This window comes from Anser brachyrhynchus (assembly GCF_964034855.1).
Source record: "Anser brachyrhynchus genome assembly, chromosome: 4".
NCBI lineage: Eukaryota > Metazoa > Chordata > Aves > Anseriformes > Anatidae > Anser > Anser brachyrhynchus.
In genome coordinates, this window is record NC_137698.1 from 1,520,683 (window position 1) to 1,543,736 (window position 23,054).

At 37.5% G+C, this 23,054-nt stretch overlaps 1 long non-coding RNA gene across 9 annotated transcripts in view; it reads left to right on the forward strand.

Moving 5' to 3' along the window:
• Nucleotides 1-23,054, forward strand: part of LOC308193793 — a 70,503-nt gene that overhangs the window by 32,157 nt on the left and 15,292 nt on the right. For 5 of the 9 annotated variants that reach the window (XR_013949939.1, XR_013949941.1, XR_013949942.1 and 2 more), the window contains exons 1-3: nucleotides 11,372-12,028; nucleotides 12,356-12,481; nucleotides 14,210-14,326. This is a non-coding gene — a long non-coding RNA (uncharacterized lncRNA). Of the gene's footprint in view, nucleotides 1-1,789; nucleotides 1,937-9,550; nucleotides 9,600-11,371; nucleotides 12,029-12,355; nucleotides 12,561-14,209; nucleotides 14,327-23,054 lie in introns of those variants that run through there. The other 4 variants (XR_013949938.1, XR_013949940.1, XR_013949944.1 and 1 more) reach the window with 4 other exon arrangements.

Genomic DNA, 23,054 nt, shown 5'->3' on the forward strand with positions numbered 1-23,054 from the left:
GACATGCTTTACTTTATTATCATCCACAGTAAATCCTTTAATATTTTAAAAAGTAAATTTTAAAAAGTTGGAAAACAATTAAACAGAGTCAAATTATTATAATTTTCTTCTTCTTCTTCTTCTTTCTTTCTTCCTTCTTCTTCTTCTTTCTTTCTTTCTTCTTCTTCTTCTTTCTTCTTCTTCTTCTTTCTTCCTCTTCTTCAGTTTCCAGCTTACAGAAGGTTATGAGAGTCTTTCCCTTATAGTAGTTTTTCTACCAGGATGCATCTATGGATGCATGGGGAACTGAAGCAGCTTGCTGATCCAATGGGCAGCTAAGCCAATGAAGAAAAATAGCCTATCGTGAGACTTCTTGAAGTGTAACGAGAAAGTACCCCCACATATATTTATTGTACACTGAGATGTCATTAAAAACGTGCTTTTCCTTTTAGCTTATCAGTAGCATGGGGTTTTTTTTGGTTGTGTTCTCTGGATTTCATTTTTCTGGACTTTGTATTATTTTTACTAGCTGATGGCTTTGGTGGCTTATGTGCTGTGACATAGCTAATTTTGTGTTGAAATAGATTCTTCATCCAGACAGTCTAAATTTTCAAAAAATTGCACTTGCCCCTCCGTAGGTACAATTTCAATATCCATGTTTCTCAAATCAAAAGGAAAAAAACAAACAAACAAACAAAAAAAAAAACACATTTTCTGTAGTTTAATGTTTTGCTTGCTTTTCATGCAAAAGCAAACATTTTTCTTACCCTCAGTTCCATGATTTTCTTATATTATTACTGCCAGAGTTCTGAGCCTTTTCAAGTTCCATGTGGTGAAAAGTCATCACTAAGGAGAGCTGAAGTCAAAAAGGCTCTTTCCTGACTTATTTGAAAAAGTAATTGGCACAGGAAACATTTCTAATCAAATCAGAAACAGACCTTTGATTGTACTCTACATCTGTGAAATAGGAAAAAAAGGAAAAAGAAGGGGGAAGGAGAGGGGAAGATAGTTGCCCTTCCACTCTTTTTAAGCCAGATTTTCAAAGAAGAATATAAAATTACATTTGAAGGTGTTTTTTTCTTTCATGTGCAGTCTAAAAAGTGCAAATTTACAGGTCTACTTAAAATTTGTTCCAAAAAAATCAGTCCTTTGCTTTGCATTTTGGGAACTTCTTAATCTTCTCAGGCTATTGAAGGTTGATCAAATGCTGCATGCGTTTTTCTTTCTCTAGTACAGTTTGTTTATTGAGGTTTGACTTTCAGTCAAAGAAATATATATTTTCTTTTAGCAGTTTGGCAGTTGTAGCATGGAACTCTGTTCAGGTTAATTTACTCTAGAAAGATTAGCTCCTGTGAGGATGTATGGCACCTGGCCCTTCTGCTTCATAATATAGCATACTTAAGGCCGGTTTGGGTGTTTCTGACTATTCTAAGGTCTGTAGGGTTCACATGTATTTTTCAGTATGTGTTTTTAAATGTTAAATATGTGTCTTAGGTATAATCACTTGTGGAAATGAATAAACTTTGAAGCAACTACTTAACCTAGTCCTGTTCCCTCTCATGCTACCCTGAAGGTAAATTAACCACTTTTCTATGGAATCAGGTTCTATCCTATAAGATAATACATAGTAAATCATACACTGCAAAATGTATCTTTTGTTCTAGTTTCCTAGTACTCAAATTTTTTGAATTGGAAAGGTAAAAGAATAAGAACCTGTGGGTTGAGATAAAGACAGTTGACTAGGTAAAACAAAAGCTGTGCATGCAAGCAAAGCAAAACAATGAATTTATTCTCTGCTTCCCATCGACAGGCAGGTGTTCAGCCATTTCCAGGAAAGCAGAGCTCATCACACATAACAGTTTCATGGGAAGACAAACGCCATCACTCAGTGTTCTCTCCTTCTTTCCCCCAGCTTTCCTTTTTCCCCAAAGGACTTGTCTGATACCACACTACTGAGGTGAGTAATCATCATCAGAGGAATCATTTTCTTATTGCCAGTCCTTGTGCTTCATTTTCTTTCCCCTCCTAGGGCCCTGCCAACTTGTTTCCAGACCAGCTTGGGTAGCACCTCGGTTATTCTTTCCAGACAAGAGCAACGACGTGGAAAGCTAGACTGTAGGTGTAGCATTGTAGTGACAGTATTGATGTGTGCTCTGTGTCTTAACTGGTGTCTTGAAAACAATGAAGCTAAGAAGAAAAAAAAAAAAAAAGTGTGAGAGAGAGAGGAATGTGGGACTAATGAAATGCTCTTTTGGAAGATTCTTTGGATAAAAGGTCTCAGCATTTTAGCCACTGATTTACTGCCCCTGTGGGGAAACCTTTCATCATCTCCTACTCATCCTACTCATACAGATATAAAATTAAATCACACCATCTGCTCCAAATTTGAAAGAAAACATGTACACACTTACCATTTTGGAGTAGGTTTGCCTGGATTTGGCTTGCTGTAACTGGTTGAGAGGATCGGAATTCAAAGCATGTATTAGTCACCATGCACAGCAAAGATGGACTTGGCTGAAATCTAGGATTACTGATGTTTTCTTTCCACTCACCCTCACTTCAGCTGTTTGCTGAATATGAAAAATTGCCATTAATTTGTAAAACTATCTTTGAGATGATCGTGGGCTTCAAATTTATCAAAGAGTCATTCTTGAAATTGATTCATTGTGAAGAGTGAAAATGCTGCCAGGACAGTGTTTAATAGATAACTTATTTGCTTGATCGAATCCAAAAACGTACTCAATTTTAAACTAAGTAGGATTCTTCCTGGACAAGACTATGAAGAATATAATATTTATGCACACAACGTACTGGCAATACTGTAGAAAAATTTACAAGCAGTTTGGCAAGAAAGACTTATTTTTTCTTTACAAAAATTCTACTAGCAAAATTCATAAGCTAGTGTTATCTATCTCTACAGTGGAAAATATTTTTTGCTTTTATCAACACGTTGTCAAGTTCTTTTGTTTCTTTTGGTTAGTTCCTGTTGGTTCCTGAGACATGTGGGGTTACTGTTTTTCCAAAGCAGAGGAATGTGCAAACACTTATATTTTGATTTGGGGGAAATTGGTGCATATGACTTTACAGTTTGCTTCTGAAAAACTTCATAATGAGGAATATTTAACAGAGAAAATGATAATATTTAAGATCAGAATATGTGAAAAAAAATCATTATAAGAATTTAATTTTAGAAAAAGGAGAAATTAAATAAGTTTTTTTGGGAAAGCATGAGGTGGGTTTTATATTGATTTGGTAACCTCAGTTTCTTTCCTTTCTTATCTCTTTCTGCTAGACCTGTTCTAAACTTATATCCAAGTATAATGTTGAATTTTGTAGTGGTTTTATTTCATTATTTTCATTTTCATTTATTTCATTATTTTATTTATTTGGGTTAGTACAGTGAATATCTCTGAAGGATGCTAATATCAGCAGTGTCAGTAGTAATGCAGTTGTGAGAGATGAGTGAAACAAAAGTAATTTGCAAAAATTAAATATATGCATTATTTCTCTGGTATAGTTATGTGTTCCCAATTAGTAGTACATTTTTCATGAAACAAAATTAGATTTTTTTCCTAAGTGTTTAATTATCCTATATGTATAGAACTGTTTTGGATGAAGCAAACACCAAGCAGATTCAAAGCAAAAAAAAAAAGTGCTGGCTAATATATTTTGATTGTAGACTATGTACAAACAAGTATGCATTAATTTTTAAATTATGCATTTATTTTAAAATTTCAGCTATATTTAACATCATACCTTACGGATATTGAAATTCAGACTGAGGAATATTAAATCAAAAGCAGACATAAAATAGTCCCTTTAAATTCTCCTAATTCAGATGCAAACTATTTTAATAAGGTTTTTTGTTTGTTTGTTTGTTTGTTTTTTCCTATTCATGAAATGGCAAATACTTACTTATCTAGCTACCTCAACATTTTCCACCGCCATTATTCACAATGATCCCTGCAGTGATAAGTGGTCAGTGACCCTAGTGCAGGGTGAACTACAGCAGTCTCACAGAGTTGCCTGTTATTCATCACAGTGGTAGAACAACTGTGACAGCACAGTGACATTTTGTTAAAAGCTCACATTTTTCCCAGTGGGTTATTATACAGGTGGAATAAAATCTTTTCTTAAAGACCAACCACATCTTTTCTCCATCTGAAAGGTCACTTTGATTTGTTCTTGCTTATTTTGCTGAAAGATAAAGTTAACAAATGAAGAGGAAACTCCAGAACTACCAAATGGTAGTGTTTCTGTGTAAATGTCTCCTTCTAAGCACTCTAACTTGCTCTTGAACAACTTGGAACTAGATTTATTTTATTTTGCTTCTTTGTTAGGTGGTTTCAGCTGCTGATTGTCTGAGTATGTGAGATGAGCTTTGCTTCTACTTGTTTTCTGTGCTATTTATATATTTATATATAATATTTATATAATGTGCTAGTAACATTTTTGAATGTTGCTAGTACTGAAATTGTTTAAATTGTTTAACAGTTGGTGGAGTTGCTTTTACATCTCTGAAATTGTGAAGCTGAGTTGTAATCTTTTCTCCTTTTGGATTTGTATGAGCAGCTAATTTTTTGGACAGAGCACTGAGAAGTTATTTTCAAGTCTCTCCAGGTGTATTCCTTTCCCACATATACACACCTTTCAAGTGAAGCTGAGATTAAGAATATTTTGTGCTAAGATGCAACCCATTTCCTGCACTGGAGTTTGGGTTCACTGTGTCTTCTTCTGTCACTGTGCACATCCTAGAAGAGGCTGGATCTCCTTCCTGTTCCCTCCCATGCTGATCAGAGGGGGAATAATGATTACTTTCAACCTGCTTGCTGCACTTCTGCTAATGCAGTCCAGGATACTGTTGGCCTTCCTTGCCACCAGAGTACACTGCTGATTCACGTTCAATTTTTTGTTAACCAACACTCCCAAACAACTTTCTGTAAAGCTGCTTTGTAGCTGATTGGCCTCCTGATCCTCCACGGGCTCCTCTCCACGGGCTGCAGCTCCGGCCCAGGGCCTGCTCCTGCGGGGGCTCTCCATGGGCCGCGGCCTCCTCCAGGCCACATCCACCTGCTCCAGCGGGGGCTCCTCCACGGGCTGCAGCGTGGAGATCTGCTCCGTGTGGGACCCGTGGGTGCAGGGGGACAGCCTGCTCCACCAGGGGCCTCTCCACAGGCCGCAGGGGAACTGCTGCTCTGTGCCTGGAGCACCTCCTGCCCTCCTGCTGCACTGACCTGGGGGGCTGCAGGGCTGGTTCTCTCTCCTCTCTCCCAGCTGCTGTTGCACAGCATTTTTTTCCCCTTTCTTCAATCTGCTCTCCCAGAGGCCCACCCAGCGTCACTCTCTGGCCAGCTCTGGCCAGCGGCAGGTCCCTTTCGGAGCCGGCTGGAGCTGGCTCAGATTTGACATGCGGCGGCTGCTGGGCTCTGCTCACAGAGGCCGCCCCTGCAGCCCCCTGCTACCAAAACCTTGCCATGTAAACACAATATATCTGATGCTGTTGGTGGTGACTTTGCAGTATATAGTTGAGAAACAAGCCATCAGAATTTTAAATTTTTCTTTAACTAGAAAGATTCTCTTGCAGAATCTCTGTGTTAGCAGAGATGATTAACTGGTGGTGATGTAAAATAAGCAATATGCAGAATGTGTCACAGAGAAGTCATTTAAGTAGGGAATACACGTAGTTAATTCTTAAATCTAAAATCAGTTGGGTTTTGTTTTGAAGGAAAAGGCTTCCTAATGCTGTGCTGAGTTCTGTGGCAGAGCACATTACAAGAAATTAGTGTATTTCTCATGACCACTATGAAAAGGAACATTTGTGCGTGTTGTCATTTCTTGCAGGTTCACCCCAGACTTTCCTTAGCTTGGCAGCTGTCCTAGTGAAAGCAAGTCTGTTTTAATAGGTGTTTGAAAGGCAATCATGCACAGAGCCATCTCAGTAAAATGCTGTTGTTCTAGTACTACTGAGTTTTGGGGATGACATGCAAAACCTGAAAACTGACTCCTTGGTGAACTAGTAATCTGACAATTTAGATTCTAGGGAGATTCAGTGCTCAATATGAAGGACTAACGCAGCTTTCAGGAACAGAAATTCTGAACGTAGAATTGCTTATCTTTGAAAGAAAAAACATTTTAAATCTCTTCTGTGGACAGGAGTTGCTTCTGTGTTATTTCACATAACCCATTAAAAATTTCATGCCTGGAGAAAACACAGCGCTATGTTATTTCTCTGATATAGTTCTTTGGAATAGGTTTTCCACCATTTTATGAAGCTGCCTACAGAAATTTTAATAAAAGATCTCAAAGGCAAATCAGTGTGTTAACCTGTGTAGAGGTCTGCGGTGAGTCATTAGTCAAGTAGCTGATTATATATTATGTGGAAAACAGAGTATTAACTGTTTTGCAGCTGCATGTATTGTTAGAAACAAAGCATAACATGACAGAAAAACACAAGTATTGTGTGTGGCAAGATGCTCCTTTCCTCAGGTATGGCATGGGACAATAAGACAACAAAACATTTATACGACCTGCTTGCATAACCATTTTATACAAATAAAACTGTGATTTATCATATTGTGGTCCTTAAAGATATCAACGGACTGTTCACAGGTGATACACAGCTGTGCTGAGCCACTCTGTCGCTCCTGAATGGTCTAGGCAATGTTCTCCTCAAGCATATGGATAGACTATTCATCAGACAATAGTGATTCATGAAACAACAGCCTTCTAGAAACACACCTGGCACTGTTTCATCAGCCAGTCAGACAACTGAAAGTAGCAACCCAAAAATAGTAACTCCTCAACTCAATGTCATGGTAGCTATCTGTTGCTATGTCAATATTGTGATAATAGTTATGGTAATAATTATGATAATAACTGGCCACTGAACAAACTAACACCTGATTTATATCTGATTCTTTTTATTTATTTATTTATTTAATTAATTTGTAGTGATAGGACAAGGGTAGCAAATATCAGGTAAAAGACGGTAGGTTTAGGTTAGATATTAGAAAGAAATCATGTACTGTGAGGGTGGTGAGACACTGGAACACGTTGCCCAGAGAAGCTGTGGATGCCCAATCCCTGCAGGTATTCAAGGCCAGGCTGGCTGGGGTTTGGGCAATGTGGTCTAGTGGAAGGTGTCCCTGCCCATGGCAGGGAAGGTTAGAACTAGATAATCCTTAAGGTTCGTTTCCAACCCAAACCATCCTATGATACTGTTCTATGATTCTATTTTTAATCAGTGAACAGACTTTTAGACTTTTAAGAACTGTATTTTCTTTCATAGCTCAAGCATGTGTGGTTCTCACTGGCAGGATGACTCTTATTGCTTTGGTTCCATAGAAGAGCAGTCTTACCACAAGAGAAGATTTTTTCCTTTTCCTCATTTTCATTCGTATTTTATGTATTACAGCCTGACAGGTTGACCTTTTAAGGTTGCATGCTGTGAAATGTTACTACTAAGGACAGTTGATATCAAAACAGGATCTTTTCTAGCCCTTATTAAAAATATTGAAAGATTTCTAATTAAGCTACAGAACTGTGTATTATTAGAAACTTGTACATAAAAAAAAAAAAAAAAAGGATGCTATTTCCCTTCATGTACCTAGAAAGACAGTTAGTGCCAATTGAACTTCTGAAATTGTATGTCGAGTTCATCAGCGGTCACCACAAATGGTATTCAACTTTGAAAAACATCAGTTTTGTTAGAAATAAGTGTTTTGCTTTAGTATTATAACCTTATAAACCAAATTGGAAAAATCGGTATGCCTTTGCACATCTGCACATTTATTTTTATATTAACTATGGGGTTGAGTTTCCTGCCTTTTTAGTGCAACTGCTTCAAACGTCAGTTTTATATACTTGCTGACTTTTTATTTCTATTTTTTAAATGGTCTGCTTTATGAACATAACTTGATAGCATTGTGAACATTGAATTTAATTTTTTTTTAAATCTGTCTTCATCAGATTAACTACTGTGAAAGGATTAGGAAGTTTTTTGAATAATAAGATGTTAATAATAAGATAAAAGGGAATGTATAGAGACTGGTTACAGGCAAAAATATTTTTGAACTATATTTTTCAATATAGTTATTATTCTAAATACTCAACACTGTTCTTACTGTTATATACATATATATTAATACACCCTAATAAGGTGAGGAAAACCTCTTGTTATTTGCAGTTAAGAGAGAGGACTTACTAAGTTTTGTTTTCCACGGAACCTATATAGAAAGCTTGCAACTAAGCTTGGAGGACTTGCATCACTTGGTCCAAGTGGTTAAGCTTGGACAACTAAACCCAAGACAGACAAAAACCAGTATACCTTCTGCTATGATATTCTTCTAGAAAAAGGTAAACACACTTATTCTGTTTTAAAAATGATAAGAAACTAACCTTACATGCGAAGAAGCTCTAGGAGGAAGCTAACTGTTGAAAAAAAAAAAAAGTATTTACAGAAAATTCTTTGTGCTTCTAAGTCTTACCTGTTAGTTTGTATATAAATTCCAATGATCCTCTGAAAGAACTGGCTGTTACAGTGTTTAAAAGTATCTGATAGTTTTTAAAGTATATTTTTATTTCAGTTACTACCCTAGTACGTACTATAGTTTTTATTCTGTCCATCTGATGTCCCTAAGATACTAGAACTAAAATTGAATTTATCAGTGGATACATTCAATTTAACTACCCAGTTAGACTTCCTAGCATAAATTAGAAAATTCTTATACCAGGTCCTTAATATTTCTTCTTCTGTTTTCAACTTCTACATTTCAAATTTTCTAAGACTAAAGCTTCTCTCTCAGTGTTTAATATTCAAAATGAAATACATTTTTGTTCTTGAGTTAGGCCAAAACTTTAAAGCAGCTTTGCTAATAATATGAGGGCAGTTTTGTCTCTGCTCATTTTCCTATCTGGTATGGATCTATTTGGACTGGCAGATTTATTGGCAGTAATTTTCATTTGTAATCATCTCAAAAAACATTGCTTGCTTATTTCAGCCATATTTTTTAGCATCTGACCAGTTGTATTTCATAAACAACAGCTGCAGAGACATTGCGTCATTTTTCTTTAACTGAAGCTGTATGTATTTATGGTTATAATTTAATTTGGATCTCTGTGACAGTTAGCTTTGTAGCTGTCTTGAGTACATAACGTAACAGGACAGAGAAGATAAAATGTGGTTTAAATAGACAGCAGCTCAGTGATTACAGTCTGGCAAGAAACTGAGTAGAGCACATCTGCATTCTTCCCACAACTCGTTTGACACCATGTTCAGGGGGCACTGAAGTCAGTCTTCCTTCTTGCCACTTGGTCCCAGTCTGCTTGCAATCCTGCAGTCTGCTTTTTCACAGGACATGGAAGGTGAAGTGATGCTGCACAGTAGTGGAAACTGGAAACCTTGAACTTCTATCCAGCTTTAGGAAAGCATTTTCTAATGACTATTTCCCCATAATGTATTGGGGGGTGGACTCTCTTATGCAAAAATTGTTTTTATAGAAAATCTAGCTGACACTGGGGAAAGAACATAATATACTAATTTGACAGTTAAACTATTTTTCTTACTTTACAGCTCCAAATCAAAGATGGGTGGCAGGTATGACAAGGAAAACGAAGAGCATGTAAGTCATCCTCTAGTCCTGGAGTTAACAGTACATAATAAGATCTTTTGAGGAACAAGTGAGTAACCACCAAAGTTAAGAGGATAACTAAGGGAAGGATTAACACTGGATTTAGCCTTTCTTCCTACATAGCCAGTTTTTTATTTGCGATAAACTGATACAGCCACACTACAGAAACCATAATTTAAGTCATGCACAATCATCATCACAGTCTGAGATATATTTTTTGTTTGTAAGCTAAGGTTTATAGCCTCTTGAGAATGAGCATGATGAGTGACCAGAATTCAGACTGTCTCAGTCCAATTACCTGGCCTCGCACCAAACTTTCTTTTCTAGTCTCTAAATGGTTCACACCCTTCTATCACATCTGCAGGAAACTTTATTTTGCTCATGCAGCAGGAGATGCAGACTTGACTCTGTCACACCACCAAGTGACTAACAAACTTTCTTTCAGATACTGAACTCAGGGATTCTCTAGTCAAGTAAGAAAATGTCAAATGCATTTAAATGTTTTCATGGTTTGAAGGCATCTTAGCTAGATCCTAATTATCTAAGCACTCTTTCAATACAAGCCACAGCTCTTACACCTTATAACCATTTCATGAAGCTTTTCAAAATGAAACACTTAAAAAAAATAAATTAAAAATGATGAACAACAATCTTATAATGACAAAGGTCTGATCTTCCACTGACGTCTGGCAGAATTTATTTATTTATTTATTTATTACAGAATCTTTTTGAAAGTAGATGGACATCCTGAATTGATTCCATTGGTATTCATGAAGTCTATCCATTCCAGTGGAGGTAGAATATTGCTTAAGCTGCATTTCTCTTAATACTTAAGAAAATACTTAAGTGTCACTTAAGATACAACAGTTTTTCTTAATGAACAAAAATTCATTTCAAAAAAATGGAAGTAAAATGATATGCTTAATACAGTTTTTGGAATTTGTGTCTATGATGTTGTGGTGGTTTTACTCAGGTGAGCGGCCGAGCTCCACCACAACCGCTCTCTCACTCCGCCTCCTCAAAGAGGAATGGGGAGAAAATACGATGAAAAGGGCTCAACGGTTGAGATAAGGATGAGGAGATCGCACGGTAATTATCGTGATGGGCAAAACAGGCTCAGCATAGGGAGACAGTTAAATTTATTACCTATTAGTAACAAGCTAGAGAAGTGAGAAACAAAGGAAAGAAACCAAAAGCACCTTCCCCCCCATCCACCCTCTTCCACCTCCTGCCCCTGAGCAGCACGGGGGAACGGGGTTTATGGTCAGTCTATAGCACTTCTCCGTCGGTCACTCTCGTCCCCTGTGCCGTGGGGTCCCTCCCACGGGATGCAGTCCTTGCTGAACTGATCCGGCGTGGGCTGCCCACAGGCAGCAGCTCTTCAAGAACTGCTCCAGATATGGGTCCGTACCACGGGGTCCATCCCTCAGGAGCAAACTGCTCCAACCTGGATCCCCCACGGGCAGCAGCTCCTGCCAGCTCACCTGCTCCTGCGTGGTCTCCTCTCCACGGGCTACAGGTCCGGCCTGGAATCTGCTCCGGCAGGGGTCTTCCACAGGCCGCAGCCTCCATCGGTGCAGGTCCACCTGCTCCACCGTGCTCTCCTCCACGGGCTGCAGCATGGAACCCTGCTCCACCGTGGTACTCCGTGGGCTGCAGGGGGACAGCCTGCTTCACCATGGTCCTCACCACAGGCCGCAGGGGACTTCTGCTCCGGTGCCTGGAGCACCTCTCCCCCTCCTTCTTCACTGACCTTGGCACCTGCAAGGCTGTTTCTCACTCTCCCAGCTGCTGTGTGGTGCAGCATTTTTTTTTCCTTGTCTTAAATATGCTCTCACAGAGGCGCAAACCAACATCACTTATTGGCTCAGCTCTGGTCAGCAGTGGGGCCCTTACCAAACATGGTGCAGCTTCTAGATCCTTCTCACAGAAGCCACCCCTATGGCCCCCTGCTACCAAAACCTTGCCACGTAAGCCCACTACAGATATTCAGGGCTCAAAGGGCTGTAACTGAAATTATATTATTTATAAGAAAGGAAGCTCTGTTGAATCAAACGGTGCTTAAAAGGAACATTCGAGAAAGGGTATTCAGGCATGCTGATATCCAGGGGAGCAGAGAGACTACTGCTGTTCTGTATGAAGACTTAATCAGTTAAGACAGTTGTGCTCCCTTTGCAATCAAGGGGATGTGAAAGAAAAGGTCAGCTTCAGTATAAGAAGGCAGTGCAGAATGAAGTACTATGGAAAAGGAGCAGTTTTTATATTTCTGGACATTTTACTTTATTAAGTTGTAGGATTTCTTGATATTTTGACCTTTTTTTCTCCTCCTTGCTTCTGTTTCCTGGGCAGTGGGTCATTACAATGTGATTCTTTTTTTTTTTTATTACTATTTCTTCGCTAATTATGAAATTTTAAAATAGGTAATCTCTCTATAACTTTCATCACAACTTCAGTATATTGCAGAATATTGGTTCTGAAAATAATTTTAATCTTCAGCGTTTTGAATGAGCCATTCAAGAATTAGTCTTTGTCAAGATAATATAGTGCTCTTTGACACAGAAAAATAGTGTATTTTAAAGCTACTATAAAAAAAAAGTTATTCATTAAATACATAAACTTTATTATATACATTTCATATTCTAAAACTCAAATTACTAATTAAAAATCTTCTCAATGTGTGTAAGAAAAGCTAGATAAACAGAGATCAAAGATAAGATAAACTAGCTAATCTGTTGTTGAGTTTTCAGGCTGTAATTATTAACTGTCTACTGACCTAAGGGAGGTCATAGTCTTCAAGACAGTACCTAAGGAGAGATGAAAGCAAGGATGATGGTGTCAGAAGCCTGCACACCAATTTAGAAGATAAAAAAGAGGTGAGGACGTATTGTAAACTCTGCCAGTTTCTAGCACAATGATAACTTTGTCACCGTGTTCTGAAACTCCTTACTGGAGGTGACTATTCCACAAATAAGAAGTCAATTTTGTGTCCCAAAATAGCACTAAAAAAGAAGGATGGGCTTTTTATTTAGTAATTTTATGCTTATCTGAAATACTGGTTGCTGAGAACTTTGAAGCATTTGGAGCCAAGGCAGAGCTTTAGACTTTGCCTTTGTCCATAGATGGCTATAGGAAAGTTAGTAAATGAATGTTATGTTCCCTGTTCTCTTTTACTGACTTGATGGTATTTTAGTTCACTATAAAATAGTATAATTTTCAAATGAGTTAGGGATGGACTTGAGCATCTTCAGTGCTGTGGATGGGTAATCTCACATTGACGTGTTCTGTACAAGGAATACTGATACGATTTTTATTTATTTATTTTGGTTATGTGTCTCCTGATGCATTTGGAGATGTCTTTTGAGAACATACCTTAGATCATATCACCAGCAGATTTCAAAGCCATTTTGTGAATACTAGCAAGGTGTAGGCATGAGATAAGTCCCTGGACTGCCATTTAGCAGGACCGAAGCATTTTGGGCATGACCAAGAGCAAAAATGTAGATACCTGATAACTTTGATTTTGCAAATATGGGTACCCAGAATTTGTGAGCAGCTTCCAGTCTTAGAAATACACACTCAGCTGCTAACTAGGCCTAAAATTTATATTTACGTTTAAGATGACTTGTGAATTCATCCTACCTGTTACCTTGTGTGTCTAATTCAAAGTATGTAATATATCTTCCTGATATTTTAAGAGCTCTAACTTACTATCTGCATTGATGTAGGTAATTAGATGCATACTTTCTGATCACTGATTATAAGTACAGTCACATGTATGACATATTATACCTTAAAGTGCAGTAACAGGTAAATCCTGTATGAACTATTTTAGTAAAATTAGATTCATTAAACCATTTCAAAGCAATTCTAAGGAAGAAATAGATATAGGAGGCTTGAGTGTGTCACAGTTCAACAGTAATGCAATTCAGTGCAGTAACCTCTTTTCTAGCATATGAGTTTTCAAAAGAAGAAATGAAAGAGTTCATTTTCAGGAATTCCATTAACTGAGGTAAATCAGCCAAACATCTCTTCTCCTATACTAGCCATTTATTGCACTATGCAAATGATTTTTAAGGCTAACCACGCAGTTTTCTTTGGAAAATAATGCAGGTTGTATCAACACATTTTTGCAATTCAGATGTCTTGGGGTAGACAAAACAAGTCTGTAAATAAATGAAATATATCTGCATCCATGAAGTACACAAAAAATGAGAACATGTGACACTGTTTAGAGGAGACCGGCATTTTGTATACACAAGTAAACTTAACAGTAGCAACTTGAGCGTGTTCTGAAGTGCAATGCTTTAGGCCTCTCTTTGCTTAGCCAGGGAGTAGGATTTAATGCCATGACAAAAATTCAAGCAGTGAGGCAAGCTGTTGATACAAAATTGACTGCTGTATGAGCAACACAGGGATTTAGTTTTGCTTTTCTCTGAAGCACTGGCACAGGCAAGATAGCAGACTTTATGCACCAATGCTCTGATAGGGTATAGCAAATCTCATCTTTTGAAAATTTGCTGCTTGCATGGCTATCAGAATAAAGAGATTTTAAAGCACCTAGCTATAGGTGCTAGGGTTTTTATCTTTTATTCTTATTTCAGCTCTCTGCTGCGAAGGCAAATTATTTTCCTCCAAGAAACAGATACCTTATGCAAAGTTTATCATATTAAGTAATGTTCTTTCAGATCTAAGTCACCGTTGGAGGACAAGAAGACAGGGTGAGTCAGAAAATCCGTTTTTATCTGGAATTTAACGCCAACATGAATATGTCTGTATGCTTGATACTAAGCAAGCTGTTGCAATCTGATTAGAATAACTATCTTCCATAGACGGCTAGAGGAAAAGAAAATAGAAGCAAGTGAAAACAGTTACAGGACCAAACAGGTAAGTCTTGGTCATTAATGGGCAGGAAAGAGCATTCAACTGCTTCCTATATGGTGTATCAGGGCTTGTTACTGCATAATCTCTAATCAGAGGAAGAGAAAGAGGAGGGCAGATAGGGGTTTCTTGGTTTGCTGATATGTCTCTGGAAGAATGGCTGATGGTTTGCGTAGATGCTTATAAGAAGCAGTCTAGAAAGAATAACTCAGTCATGAAATCTCCAGGTTTCTCTATTCTACCTCAGTTTGTAAATCTCTGTAATCTCTGCAACTGTACTGAGATAACAGCATAGGAGAGGGTTTGAATCAGTTACTACAAATAGTAGTGTGACAAACAGAAAATGAAACTTAATTCTGCAAACTTGCTCTTAATTCTAAGTAGTCTGGACTACTCTAGCTGAGGTACTTCTTTCATAACAATTATAAGCATTGTGATATTGAAATATTCTGAGACTATGCAAGGTATGGAATGTGAAACAAGCAATGCTTACATAAAGCTTTAATGTTGTTGGGCTGTCTAGCATAAAGCTGGGAGTGTGCTAACAGGCATGGTAATTCAGGTAACCTGTGAATTTCAGAGCAGGAGGTCATAGCTTTCAAACCAGTCTTACCCTACACCTAAAAAAAAATAAAATAAAAATTCAAGGCTCGGTAGCTTTGGCAAATACTTTTGCCAGTTGAAAAGACTAATAGCAAAACACCCATGCTTCAGCGGGAATATGCACTATTTTAGTTTACTAGTGCTTTGGTTTGTCAGCCTGTGAACTCATATTCTGTACAGTATCATTTGTCAGAAGTCCATTTCACTTTTACAGTCCCTCTGGTTTCCTACTGCTGAATTATGGTTTTCTCCAATTCTTTTATATAGGAAATTCTTGGTAAGAAAAGTAGTATATGGTACCAAAGTTACTATGTTTCTGATTGGATTTTCTTTTTCTTAGAATCGTAGAACAGCCCAGGTTGGGACGGTCGCTGAACGATCATCAGATCCAATCTTTCAATAATTTAAATATTATCTTATAATAATTACCTTTTGTTTCTATCCTGTGGAGAAATGAGTTTAAAATTTCATTTTTCTTTTTTCTTTCCAATTGCTAATCTTACTCAGGCACTAAACCATGAAAAAAAAAAAAAGTTTCAGGGAAAGCACTGTGTCCTTATTTGCCCATGAATTAGTTAAAATATGGCTATATTGCTCCCTATCCAGGTTCTTAATTTAATTTAATTTGGTAGAGTTTAAAAACCTCTTAATGTGAAATAGCTGCCTCTGTGATAAGTAAGACTGCCTATTCACTTGTGTTTAAGTGATGGGAGTGTATCCCAGGCTCAGTTTAGAAATTTGCTTTTAAAATAGTAATGGTTCCTTATACAAATCCCATTTTGTGTCTGTGTGTGTGGTTTTGCTTGAACATATATAGGAAGAAATTCCATAAAATTTCTTATCTGAATTTAATTTGTATTTTAGAGCTCAACAGGGTATGTCCATTATTTTTTTAAAGGCATGAAGGACATAGACTCTTGTTTTGGGACGGCAGTCATTTCTGTTTGTTTTCTTAAAATGCTTAGCACAGTAGAGCTGTGGCTCTGAAGGGCAGGAACATTTGAATAGGATGAATAATTAATAATTTATATAACTTAAACTGATTCAAACCTGACACAGCATGGAGCTTAACATTAGAACCAAATTTGTCCTCAATTGTAAGTATAATGGCACTCTTAAAAAGTTTTGCTGTTCAAGAGCTCCAGTCTGAGATGTGTAAGGGGTTTACATGGGGGATGAGCAGTTTTTAAGATTTGGCTTTCCCCCTGTGGGGAGTCTTACAGTATTATGCAGGAATGGTAAGAGGTAGATGGATGTAGAATGTAATAAGGATTTGGAAGATTAGTAGATTGCTGCTGGGAGAAAAGTCTTCTGATGTCATGAAGCCACTACTAGATAAGGTAATGGAATAGGCTGTGAAAAAGGGTGTTTTCGTTGCATATAATTTTCTTGGAATGCAGCTGAGGCATAAGATTTGCTATGACTAATAGGATTGAAACAAAACAGAATACAGACATTCTTCTTGTAAGTTAGTGAGGCATCTTTAGATCCTTGGTCATCCCTGAGCTGAGAGCTCACTGTGCAAGGCTGAAAGTGAATGACATGCTCTAAAAATATTTTGGTCTTCGTGACTTTTGGAAGGTGAATGGAATGTAATTCCTTTGCTCATTGGGACTGCATATTTTAGTTTTGTTTCACTCCAGTGTTTCTAGGCAGTGCTAAAAAGGTGTGTTATTTCCATCAGGTTAGATGGCACTAGAGACTGAACTGATTAGAATGGATGGATATATGATTTGTAAAAATAAATAAATAAAGATGTCAGGCAGTTTTTAAACCACATCATAAGCAATCTCAACAGGAAAAGAGAAAATAAATTACTGTTAAAATTTCAGAGATTATTCCTCCAGAATAACAGTAAGGCATGCTATTGGACAGAGTAAACCATGGAAGCTTCTTGGGCTATTCTCACAACTTCTAAGGATAAAAAGAGAAGCTCATAACACTCCATCAGACTGCATTGCACTCAAAGTTTTTGTGAGAGGAATTGGAAAAAAATGTGGGTACTGTTTACTATATTCCTTGAGGTAAATTAAATACACATTTGTGCTTAAAGAGAGTTAATGAACAACTCAGTATTTCAACACTAGTTGAACTAATAGTTCAACTACAACTGGTAGTTCAACTACTAGCGTTGAACTGCTACTGCCCTAAGCAGTTCAGCAAGAAGTCTGTGACACCACAGCATGAGATGATTCCTTATATACTATTGTGCCAGCATCAATCAAATCATTACAATTCAATACTGTAGCATTTCTTATCCTATCTGCAAGGGAATTTACACTGTCTTATGTGGAGTTTATGTGCTTCCAGCATTCCTGCTTCTGCAGTTCAGCCTGGTTGTGGAGGTAGGCCCTTATATTGTCAGGCTATATCATTCCTCAGTTATGAATTGCCATTGATGAGCAGTTACAATTTGAATTTTCCCTTCAATATAAAAAGCCAAAATTATACTGCTAATCTAATTTTATTGCTAATCTAATCTAGACTAATTAAATCTAATCTAATAAATACAGCAAACCACTGCTACTAGCATTTCAGTTAGTGTTAGTAGCACTCCCCGATCTGGCCAAATGATCTAATTACCACAGAAGTCTCATTAATAATACAGTTTAAACTGTTATATAGTAATACCAGTACCCTTCCCCCAGTGGTATGCTCACATTCCAATGGTCCTCCTGCTCCTAGGGTGGTGCTTCAGTGTTTGTTTCATGCAGATATATTTTACCTACATATGTTGATTTGGTGAAGATTTGTCAGAATTGGCACTAGAGTAGTAGTTACGAATCTAATGGAGTCCCACATTAATGCTCAGTGGACTAGTATAGTATAGAGGAAGGCAGAATACGGTATAGGTAACTTGCTGATATTTATTAATAAGATAATAGAACAGGTGGAAATATGAGCTAAAGATAAGTCTGTAAGAGTGTCACTGTGTAGAGAAAAACACATGCAGCTCCAGTATTACTAAGATGTCTGAGTTAGAGAGTTAGTTTGGCTTCTTTTGAAGGTGTGAATAATAGTACACTGTGGATGCATTTTTAGAAATGTGTTCCTACAATTATTTCTGTTGTGCTGTCAATTCTGTTAAATGTCTCTAGAGAGATACAAAGAATCCCCTGAAGTATGCCCTAATCCTTTCTTGTGAACGTGCTCCTCTTTGCTGATGTTTGACTATTGAATATCAGCTGTTTGCACCTACTGCTTTCTCTTTTACTTCATGAGAACTACTTCCCTGAATTTGTTGACTAAAGGCAGTTGTTAGCTTTTGGTGTTACTCATTTATTTCCCGACGTATTATACTGAGTATTATTGGTTACACGTACCTGATTTTTTTCGTTTCTTTCCTCTTCCCCCAGTGACTTTAAAACTACTTAAATGTACTTTCAAGATGTAGCAGCTTTCATGTGAGAAACTGCAATATTATATATCCAAACTGCTGAAAGTATGCATTAACTTAAATTTGAAATGTGTAATCACATCTCACCTGGAAAAGCTTTCCTGTGAAACTGGTAGCAAAGACATAGGTTTTAGGTTGTTTGAATAAGTGCTTGGCTTCCTTAGCTTAGAGTTCTAGGGTACAATCACCAGTGGAAAAAAAATGATCCATGGAATAAATGCATAGTCATAATGTCTGGTTCTCTTAAAACTTGCCTTAATTTTCATGATCTAAACAGATTTTAACCTAGCTATTGAAGCAGAAACTTGCAGTTCAAGTATAATCAGCTTTTTCTGCTGCATTTACTGGGGACATGCATTTATATCAAGGGTTATGTTTTGCAGCAATTACAGTTCTTCCTGTTCTGCCTGTTTTCCCACACTGGCTGTGTACCCAGCACACCCCATTCTGATCCTTTCCTCTGGTTGTATTGTATTACCTACCTTCTGTACACCTTTGCTTTCACATCAGATGGAATAACTGAAATAGAAAACTTAGGCAAAAATGTTCTTATTTGGTTTACTTTATTAAAATATTTTCGTAATTTCTTAAATCCACTTTATGCTTTTATCTTTGGCTAAATCCTAGTGCTGGAATACAGCAAATGTTGTAAATCTGAGTGGAAATGCTTCAATGAACATAAAGTAAATATGTTTAGAAGAAGACTAATCACCACGCTTCTACAAAAACACTTAAATTGAGCCTGTGAAACAATATGCCTGATAGTGCTAACTAGTACCTGTTGTTTGTAATGCTTAGTAACTTTTATTTATTTATTTATTTTTCCCAAACTGAAAGGGCACTTGGCTATCTGATGTGGTCGTGCTGTTAGTGCAACTTAATGTTGCCATGCTGGGGCATGCACAGATGACCAGTTCAACATTTTCTCTCCATTTATGCATGTGATTATGGGGGAAAAAAAAAAAAAAGAAAAAAAAAAATCCTGTCTTAGACTGAGACAGGTAAGTTAGCATCTTAAACCTGATTGTGGATTCTAGGTGTCCAAAACGCTGTGTGACTCTGGAGTAGTCCAAATGGCCCTTTCCTGCTTGAATATGACGTGAATGTCGGTGGGACTGCTGGTGTGAAGGACTGATCTTAAATCCTTGCCCAGGAGAGGCAATGAATGAGCAGGGTCTCCAGAGGTCAGAGTTAGCAGGTCATGATGTGGAGCTCAGCTGCATTTTAACTTGTCTCTCTCCCTGGAGATGTAGTAGAATCACTTAATCTCCTGTTTATCATGCTGGGAACACCCACCAGTAGGTCCCCAGTGAATGGACTACACCTCAGCTTGCTCTTTTCCGTGGTAGCATCCTGAGATGTGTCATGTAGAGTTAGAGGGGACAGTTATTCATCTCATCATTGCAACCCTTATGCTTTAGCAGACCTAAAATAAACTTTTTTTTTTCTTTCTTTTTTTTCTCTTTTTTTCCCCTCCCTGGCTTTCAAAACAGTTTCTCAGCTGGTTGTCTGTAAAACTACTGCCTCCTGGGCTTTGTATGTATTTCTATCTAGTTCCTCTAAAACATCAAGAGGTATTCCAACTACAATGTGGCTGGATAGTTGCAAAACAAGACCGTAAGAGATTTATAAATAAGACTTGAGCAGCTGGCTGCCAGCCTTATTTTCAAGCATCTTTCTTTGCTCTGCATGTGTTGTGGAAGTGAAGATGTCTGTTAGGAAAGGTTTCCTTTCAAAAACAACAACATAACAATAATAATAATAAAACAATCAACCAAAATCCATAAAACCCCAAAGCAGGACATTCTGAGAATGTAGTGTTAATGTTTCTTTGTTGTAACCAGACATTATTTAGCATGATTTTCGATATGCTTTAACTGAGGATCAATGGATAAAAAAATGTAAAATCTGAATGCATAAGGGAAAAAAGAACAGGAAAATCTAATTATCTTCCCTTCCAGCCCCCAGTCTCCAGATGATTGGTGTATAAAGCTGGATTGACACAAAGAATGAAATATCAGAACAGATCGGTTTCCTGATGCAGCAGGTGAAAGGGGGAAGACCCACTGATTTCTACATATTGAATTTTATAAATGTTCTATGAAGGTTTTAATTCCCAAGGAGAAAATTAGGGATTGGATTTTACCCTCAAACTCTTTCAGCAGGAATTCTTCTCTTAGGACAGAGCACCATGCAGATTTCATGATGGCAGGATGCACGGATACAGCACAAAGCCGTACCAGGGTAGGTTAAGAGTGGACATTAGGAAAAAATTTCTTTATTGTGTGGGTGGTCAAACACTGGCACAGGCTTCCTAGTGAGGTGGTTGATGCTCCTTGGCTGTCAGCATTCAAGAGGCGTTTGGACAATGTCCTCGATAATGTGTTAAGTTCTGGTTAGCCCTGAAGGGGTCAGGCAGTTGGACCAGGTGATCTTTGAAGGTCCCTTCCAAGTGTTCTGTTCTATTTGTTGTTTATAACTGTGCCTCCCCCACCCCCATGCTCTACTCATGCTTACATAAACAGTTTAGATGAATAATGTGTTGGCATAGCCTGGGATCTGTGTTCATCTGAAGTACAGATGATTGCCATATCAACATTTGTAATGCGCTCGAACATCTTTGTTGGAATTATAGGATGCAGCTGTACGGCCAGCTCAACTTTTCAGTGCCAGGAGGTGATGCTGAGCATGCAAGTGCACACGAGTGCAAATATAGTACCTTCATAAGCCTACCCCCAAATGTGCAGATGTTCCTGAATACCTTTTTACTTTTTACCAGTTAAGACCCCTTATGGACTGTGTTTCTGTTGAGCACTGATGGGAGATAATTGTCAGAAGGAGTCTTCTTTCCTCTCCACAACATTTACGAAGCAGGACCTAGTCAGAATACAGCCTCATTTGGTCAGACTGGGTTTTATTATTTCTGTCTACTCATGTCCAATATCAATATTGCTAAAATTAAATATTTTTTCTGTTATCTCTAATTTAATAGACTAGTACTACGTTTTTGAAATGTTACCTGTCCGCTTAAAAATTAAGGAAATATGTACCCTCCTCAAAACCTGAAAGTCTACAGACTTCATGGCATCTTCAACTAGAAACAGGGAAGTGGTTGAGAAAGTTGTGTTCAGAGAGGTTAAGTGAAATCAATAGGAAGCTGTGTGCTTCAGCAGTCAGATCTGGATTAGTGCAGTGATGTTACCGAAATATTTTCTATGTCATTAACAGACAAGTCTGATTATCTCTCCTAGACTCCATACAGTCCTCATATATAAAACTGAATATTTAACCATCTTGTTGTTTCAACTCATATTTCTAAAAGATGATATGAAGGACCAGAAGCTATTGATATATGAATAGATATAGTATCCTTCCTTAAGGCTTACAATAGGTTTACTATGTCTTTTTTCCTCCTCATTCTTAATACCAGGATCACAATATAGGATCAATTTAGTCTCCTTACATTCTAATTTTAGCAGAGCAGCAAGAAACAAAAATTACTGTAGATGACATTTTATAATATTTCAGGCTGTGTTGACTGCAGTGAAAATCCAGATCTTTGAGTGCACAGATATGCCTTTAAGCAGTTGAGTTTTGAGGTCTAGTATCAAGTGCCTAAAATATGTCTCTATGCTTTGTCATGTTCTAAGGGCATTTGTTCAACAAAATATTCTTCATCCCTTGCTCTCTTCACCATAAATTGCTATGTCCTTCGGGGTATATCAAACAGCTTCTTTCCTTCCTTCCTTCCTTCCTTCCAGCCTGTACTATTCTTGTACAACAGGAATTAAATTAATGGAAAAAAATGCATGATGTGCTAATATTTTCAGTCAGCCCCTATACTGGATTCCAATCTTTGGGTCAGATTGTTATCAGGTAGTTAACTGTTTAACCAACTGAATGTTCAAGCATAATCAGGTTGATCATATTCAAGTGGTTGAAAGTTCAATGCACAAAGATAAACAGGATAACAATTATCTTCCTAAATTCCTTTACATGAACCACAGGAGGTGCTTGTACTCAAGACTAGAGTCCTGAATAATTTGTATCATCAACACAATTCTGTTTTTAGCTTCATAATGTGTTTTGGAAAAAAAAAATCAGCATGGAAATGATTGAAGTCAATTTTTATATTAATCCTCAGACTGCTGTGAGCAGGAGTAGGAGATGAATGTGATTTCAGACTTTCAGCAAATGAAAGTCAAGCAGTTAAAATTCTGAGCTCTGAAAATGCAAGACAACTGCTTATTCCAGGTATTCATTAAAAGAAAATCCTAGTATATCCCAAAGATTAAAAATGAATGTTGTAAAAGAAAATTAGTTTGCAACTAAGACAGAAAGAAAACATAGTGGCTAAAATAATGTTTTCTTCTTTGTTCTTTAGGATAGGCAAAGCTCTTGCCACTTACATATCATACCATACTGTTGTTGCACCTCTTAATACATTTTGAAGGTGTTTCCATCCAATAAGTTTTGTATGTGGAACAGTGGGGAGAGGAGGAAATGAAGGACTCTTGTAACCAAAACAGAGATCTTGGGAAAGAGATAGCTTGTCATTTCTAGCTGGT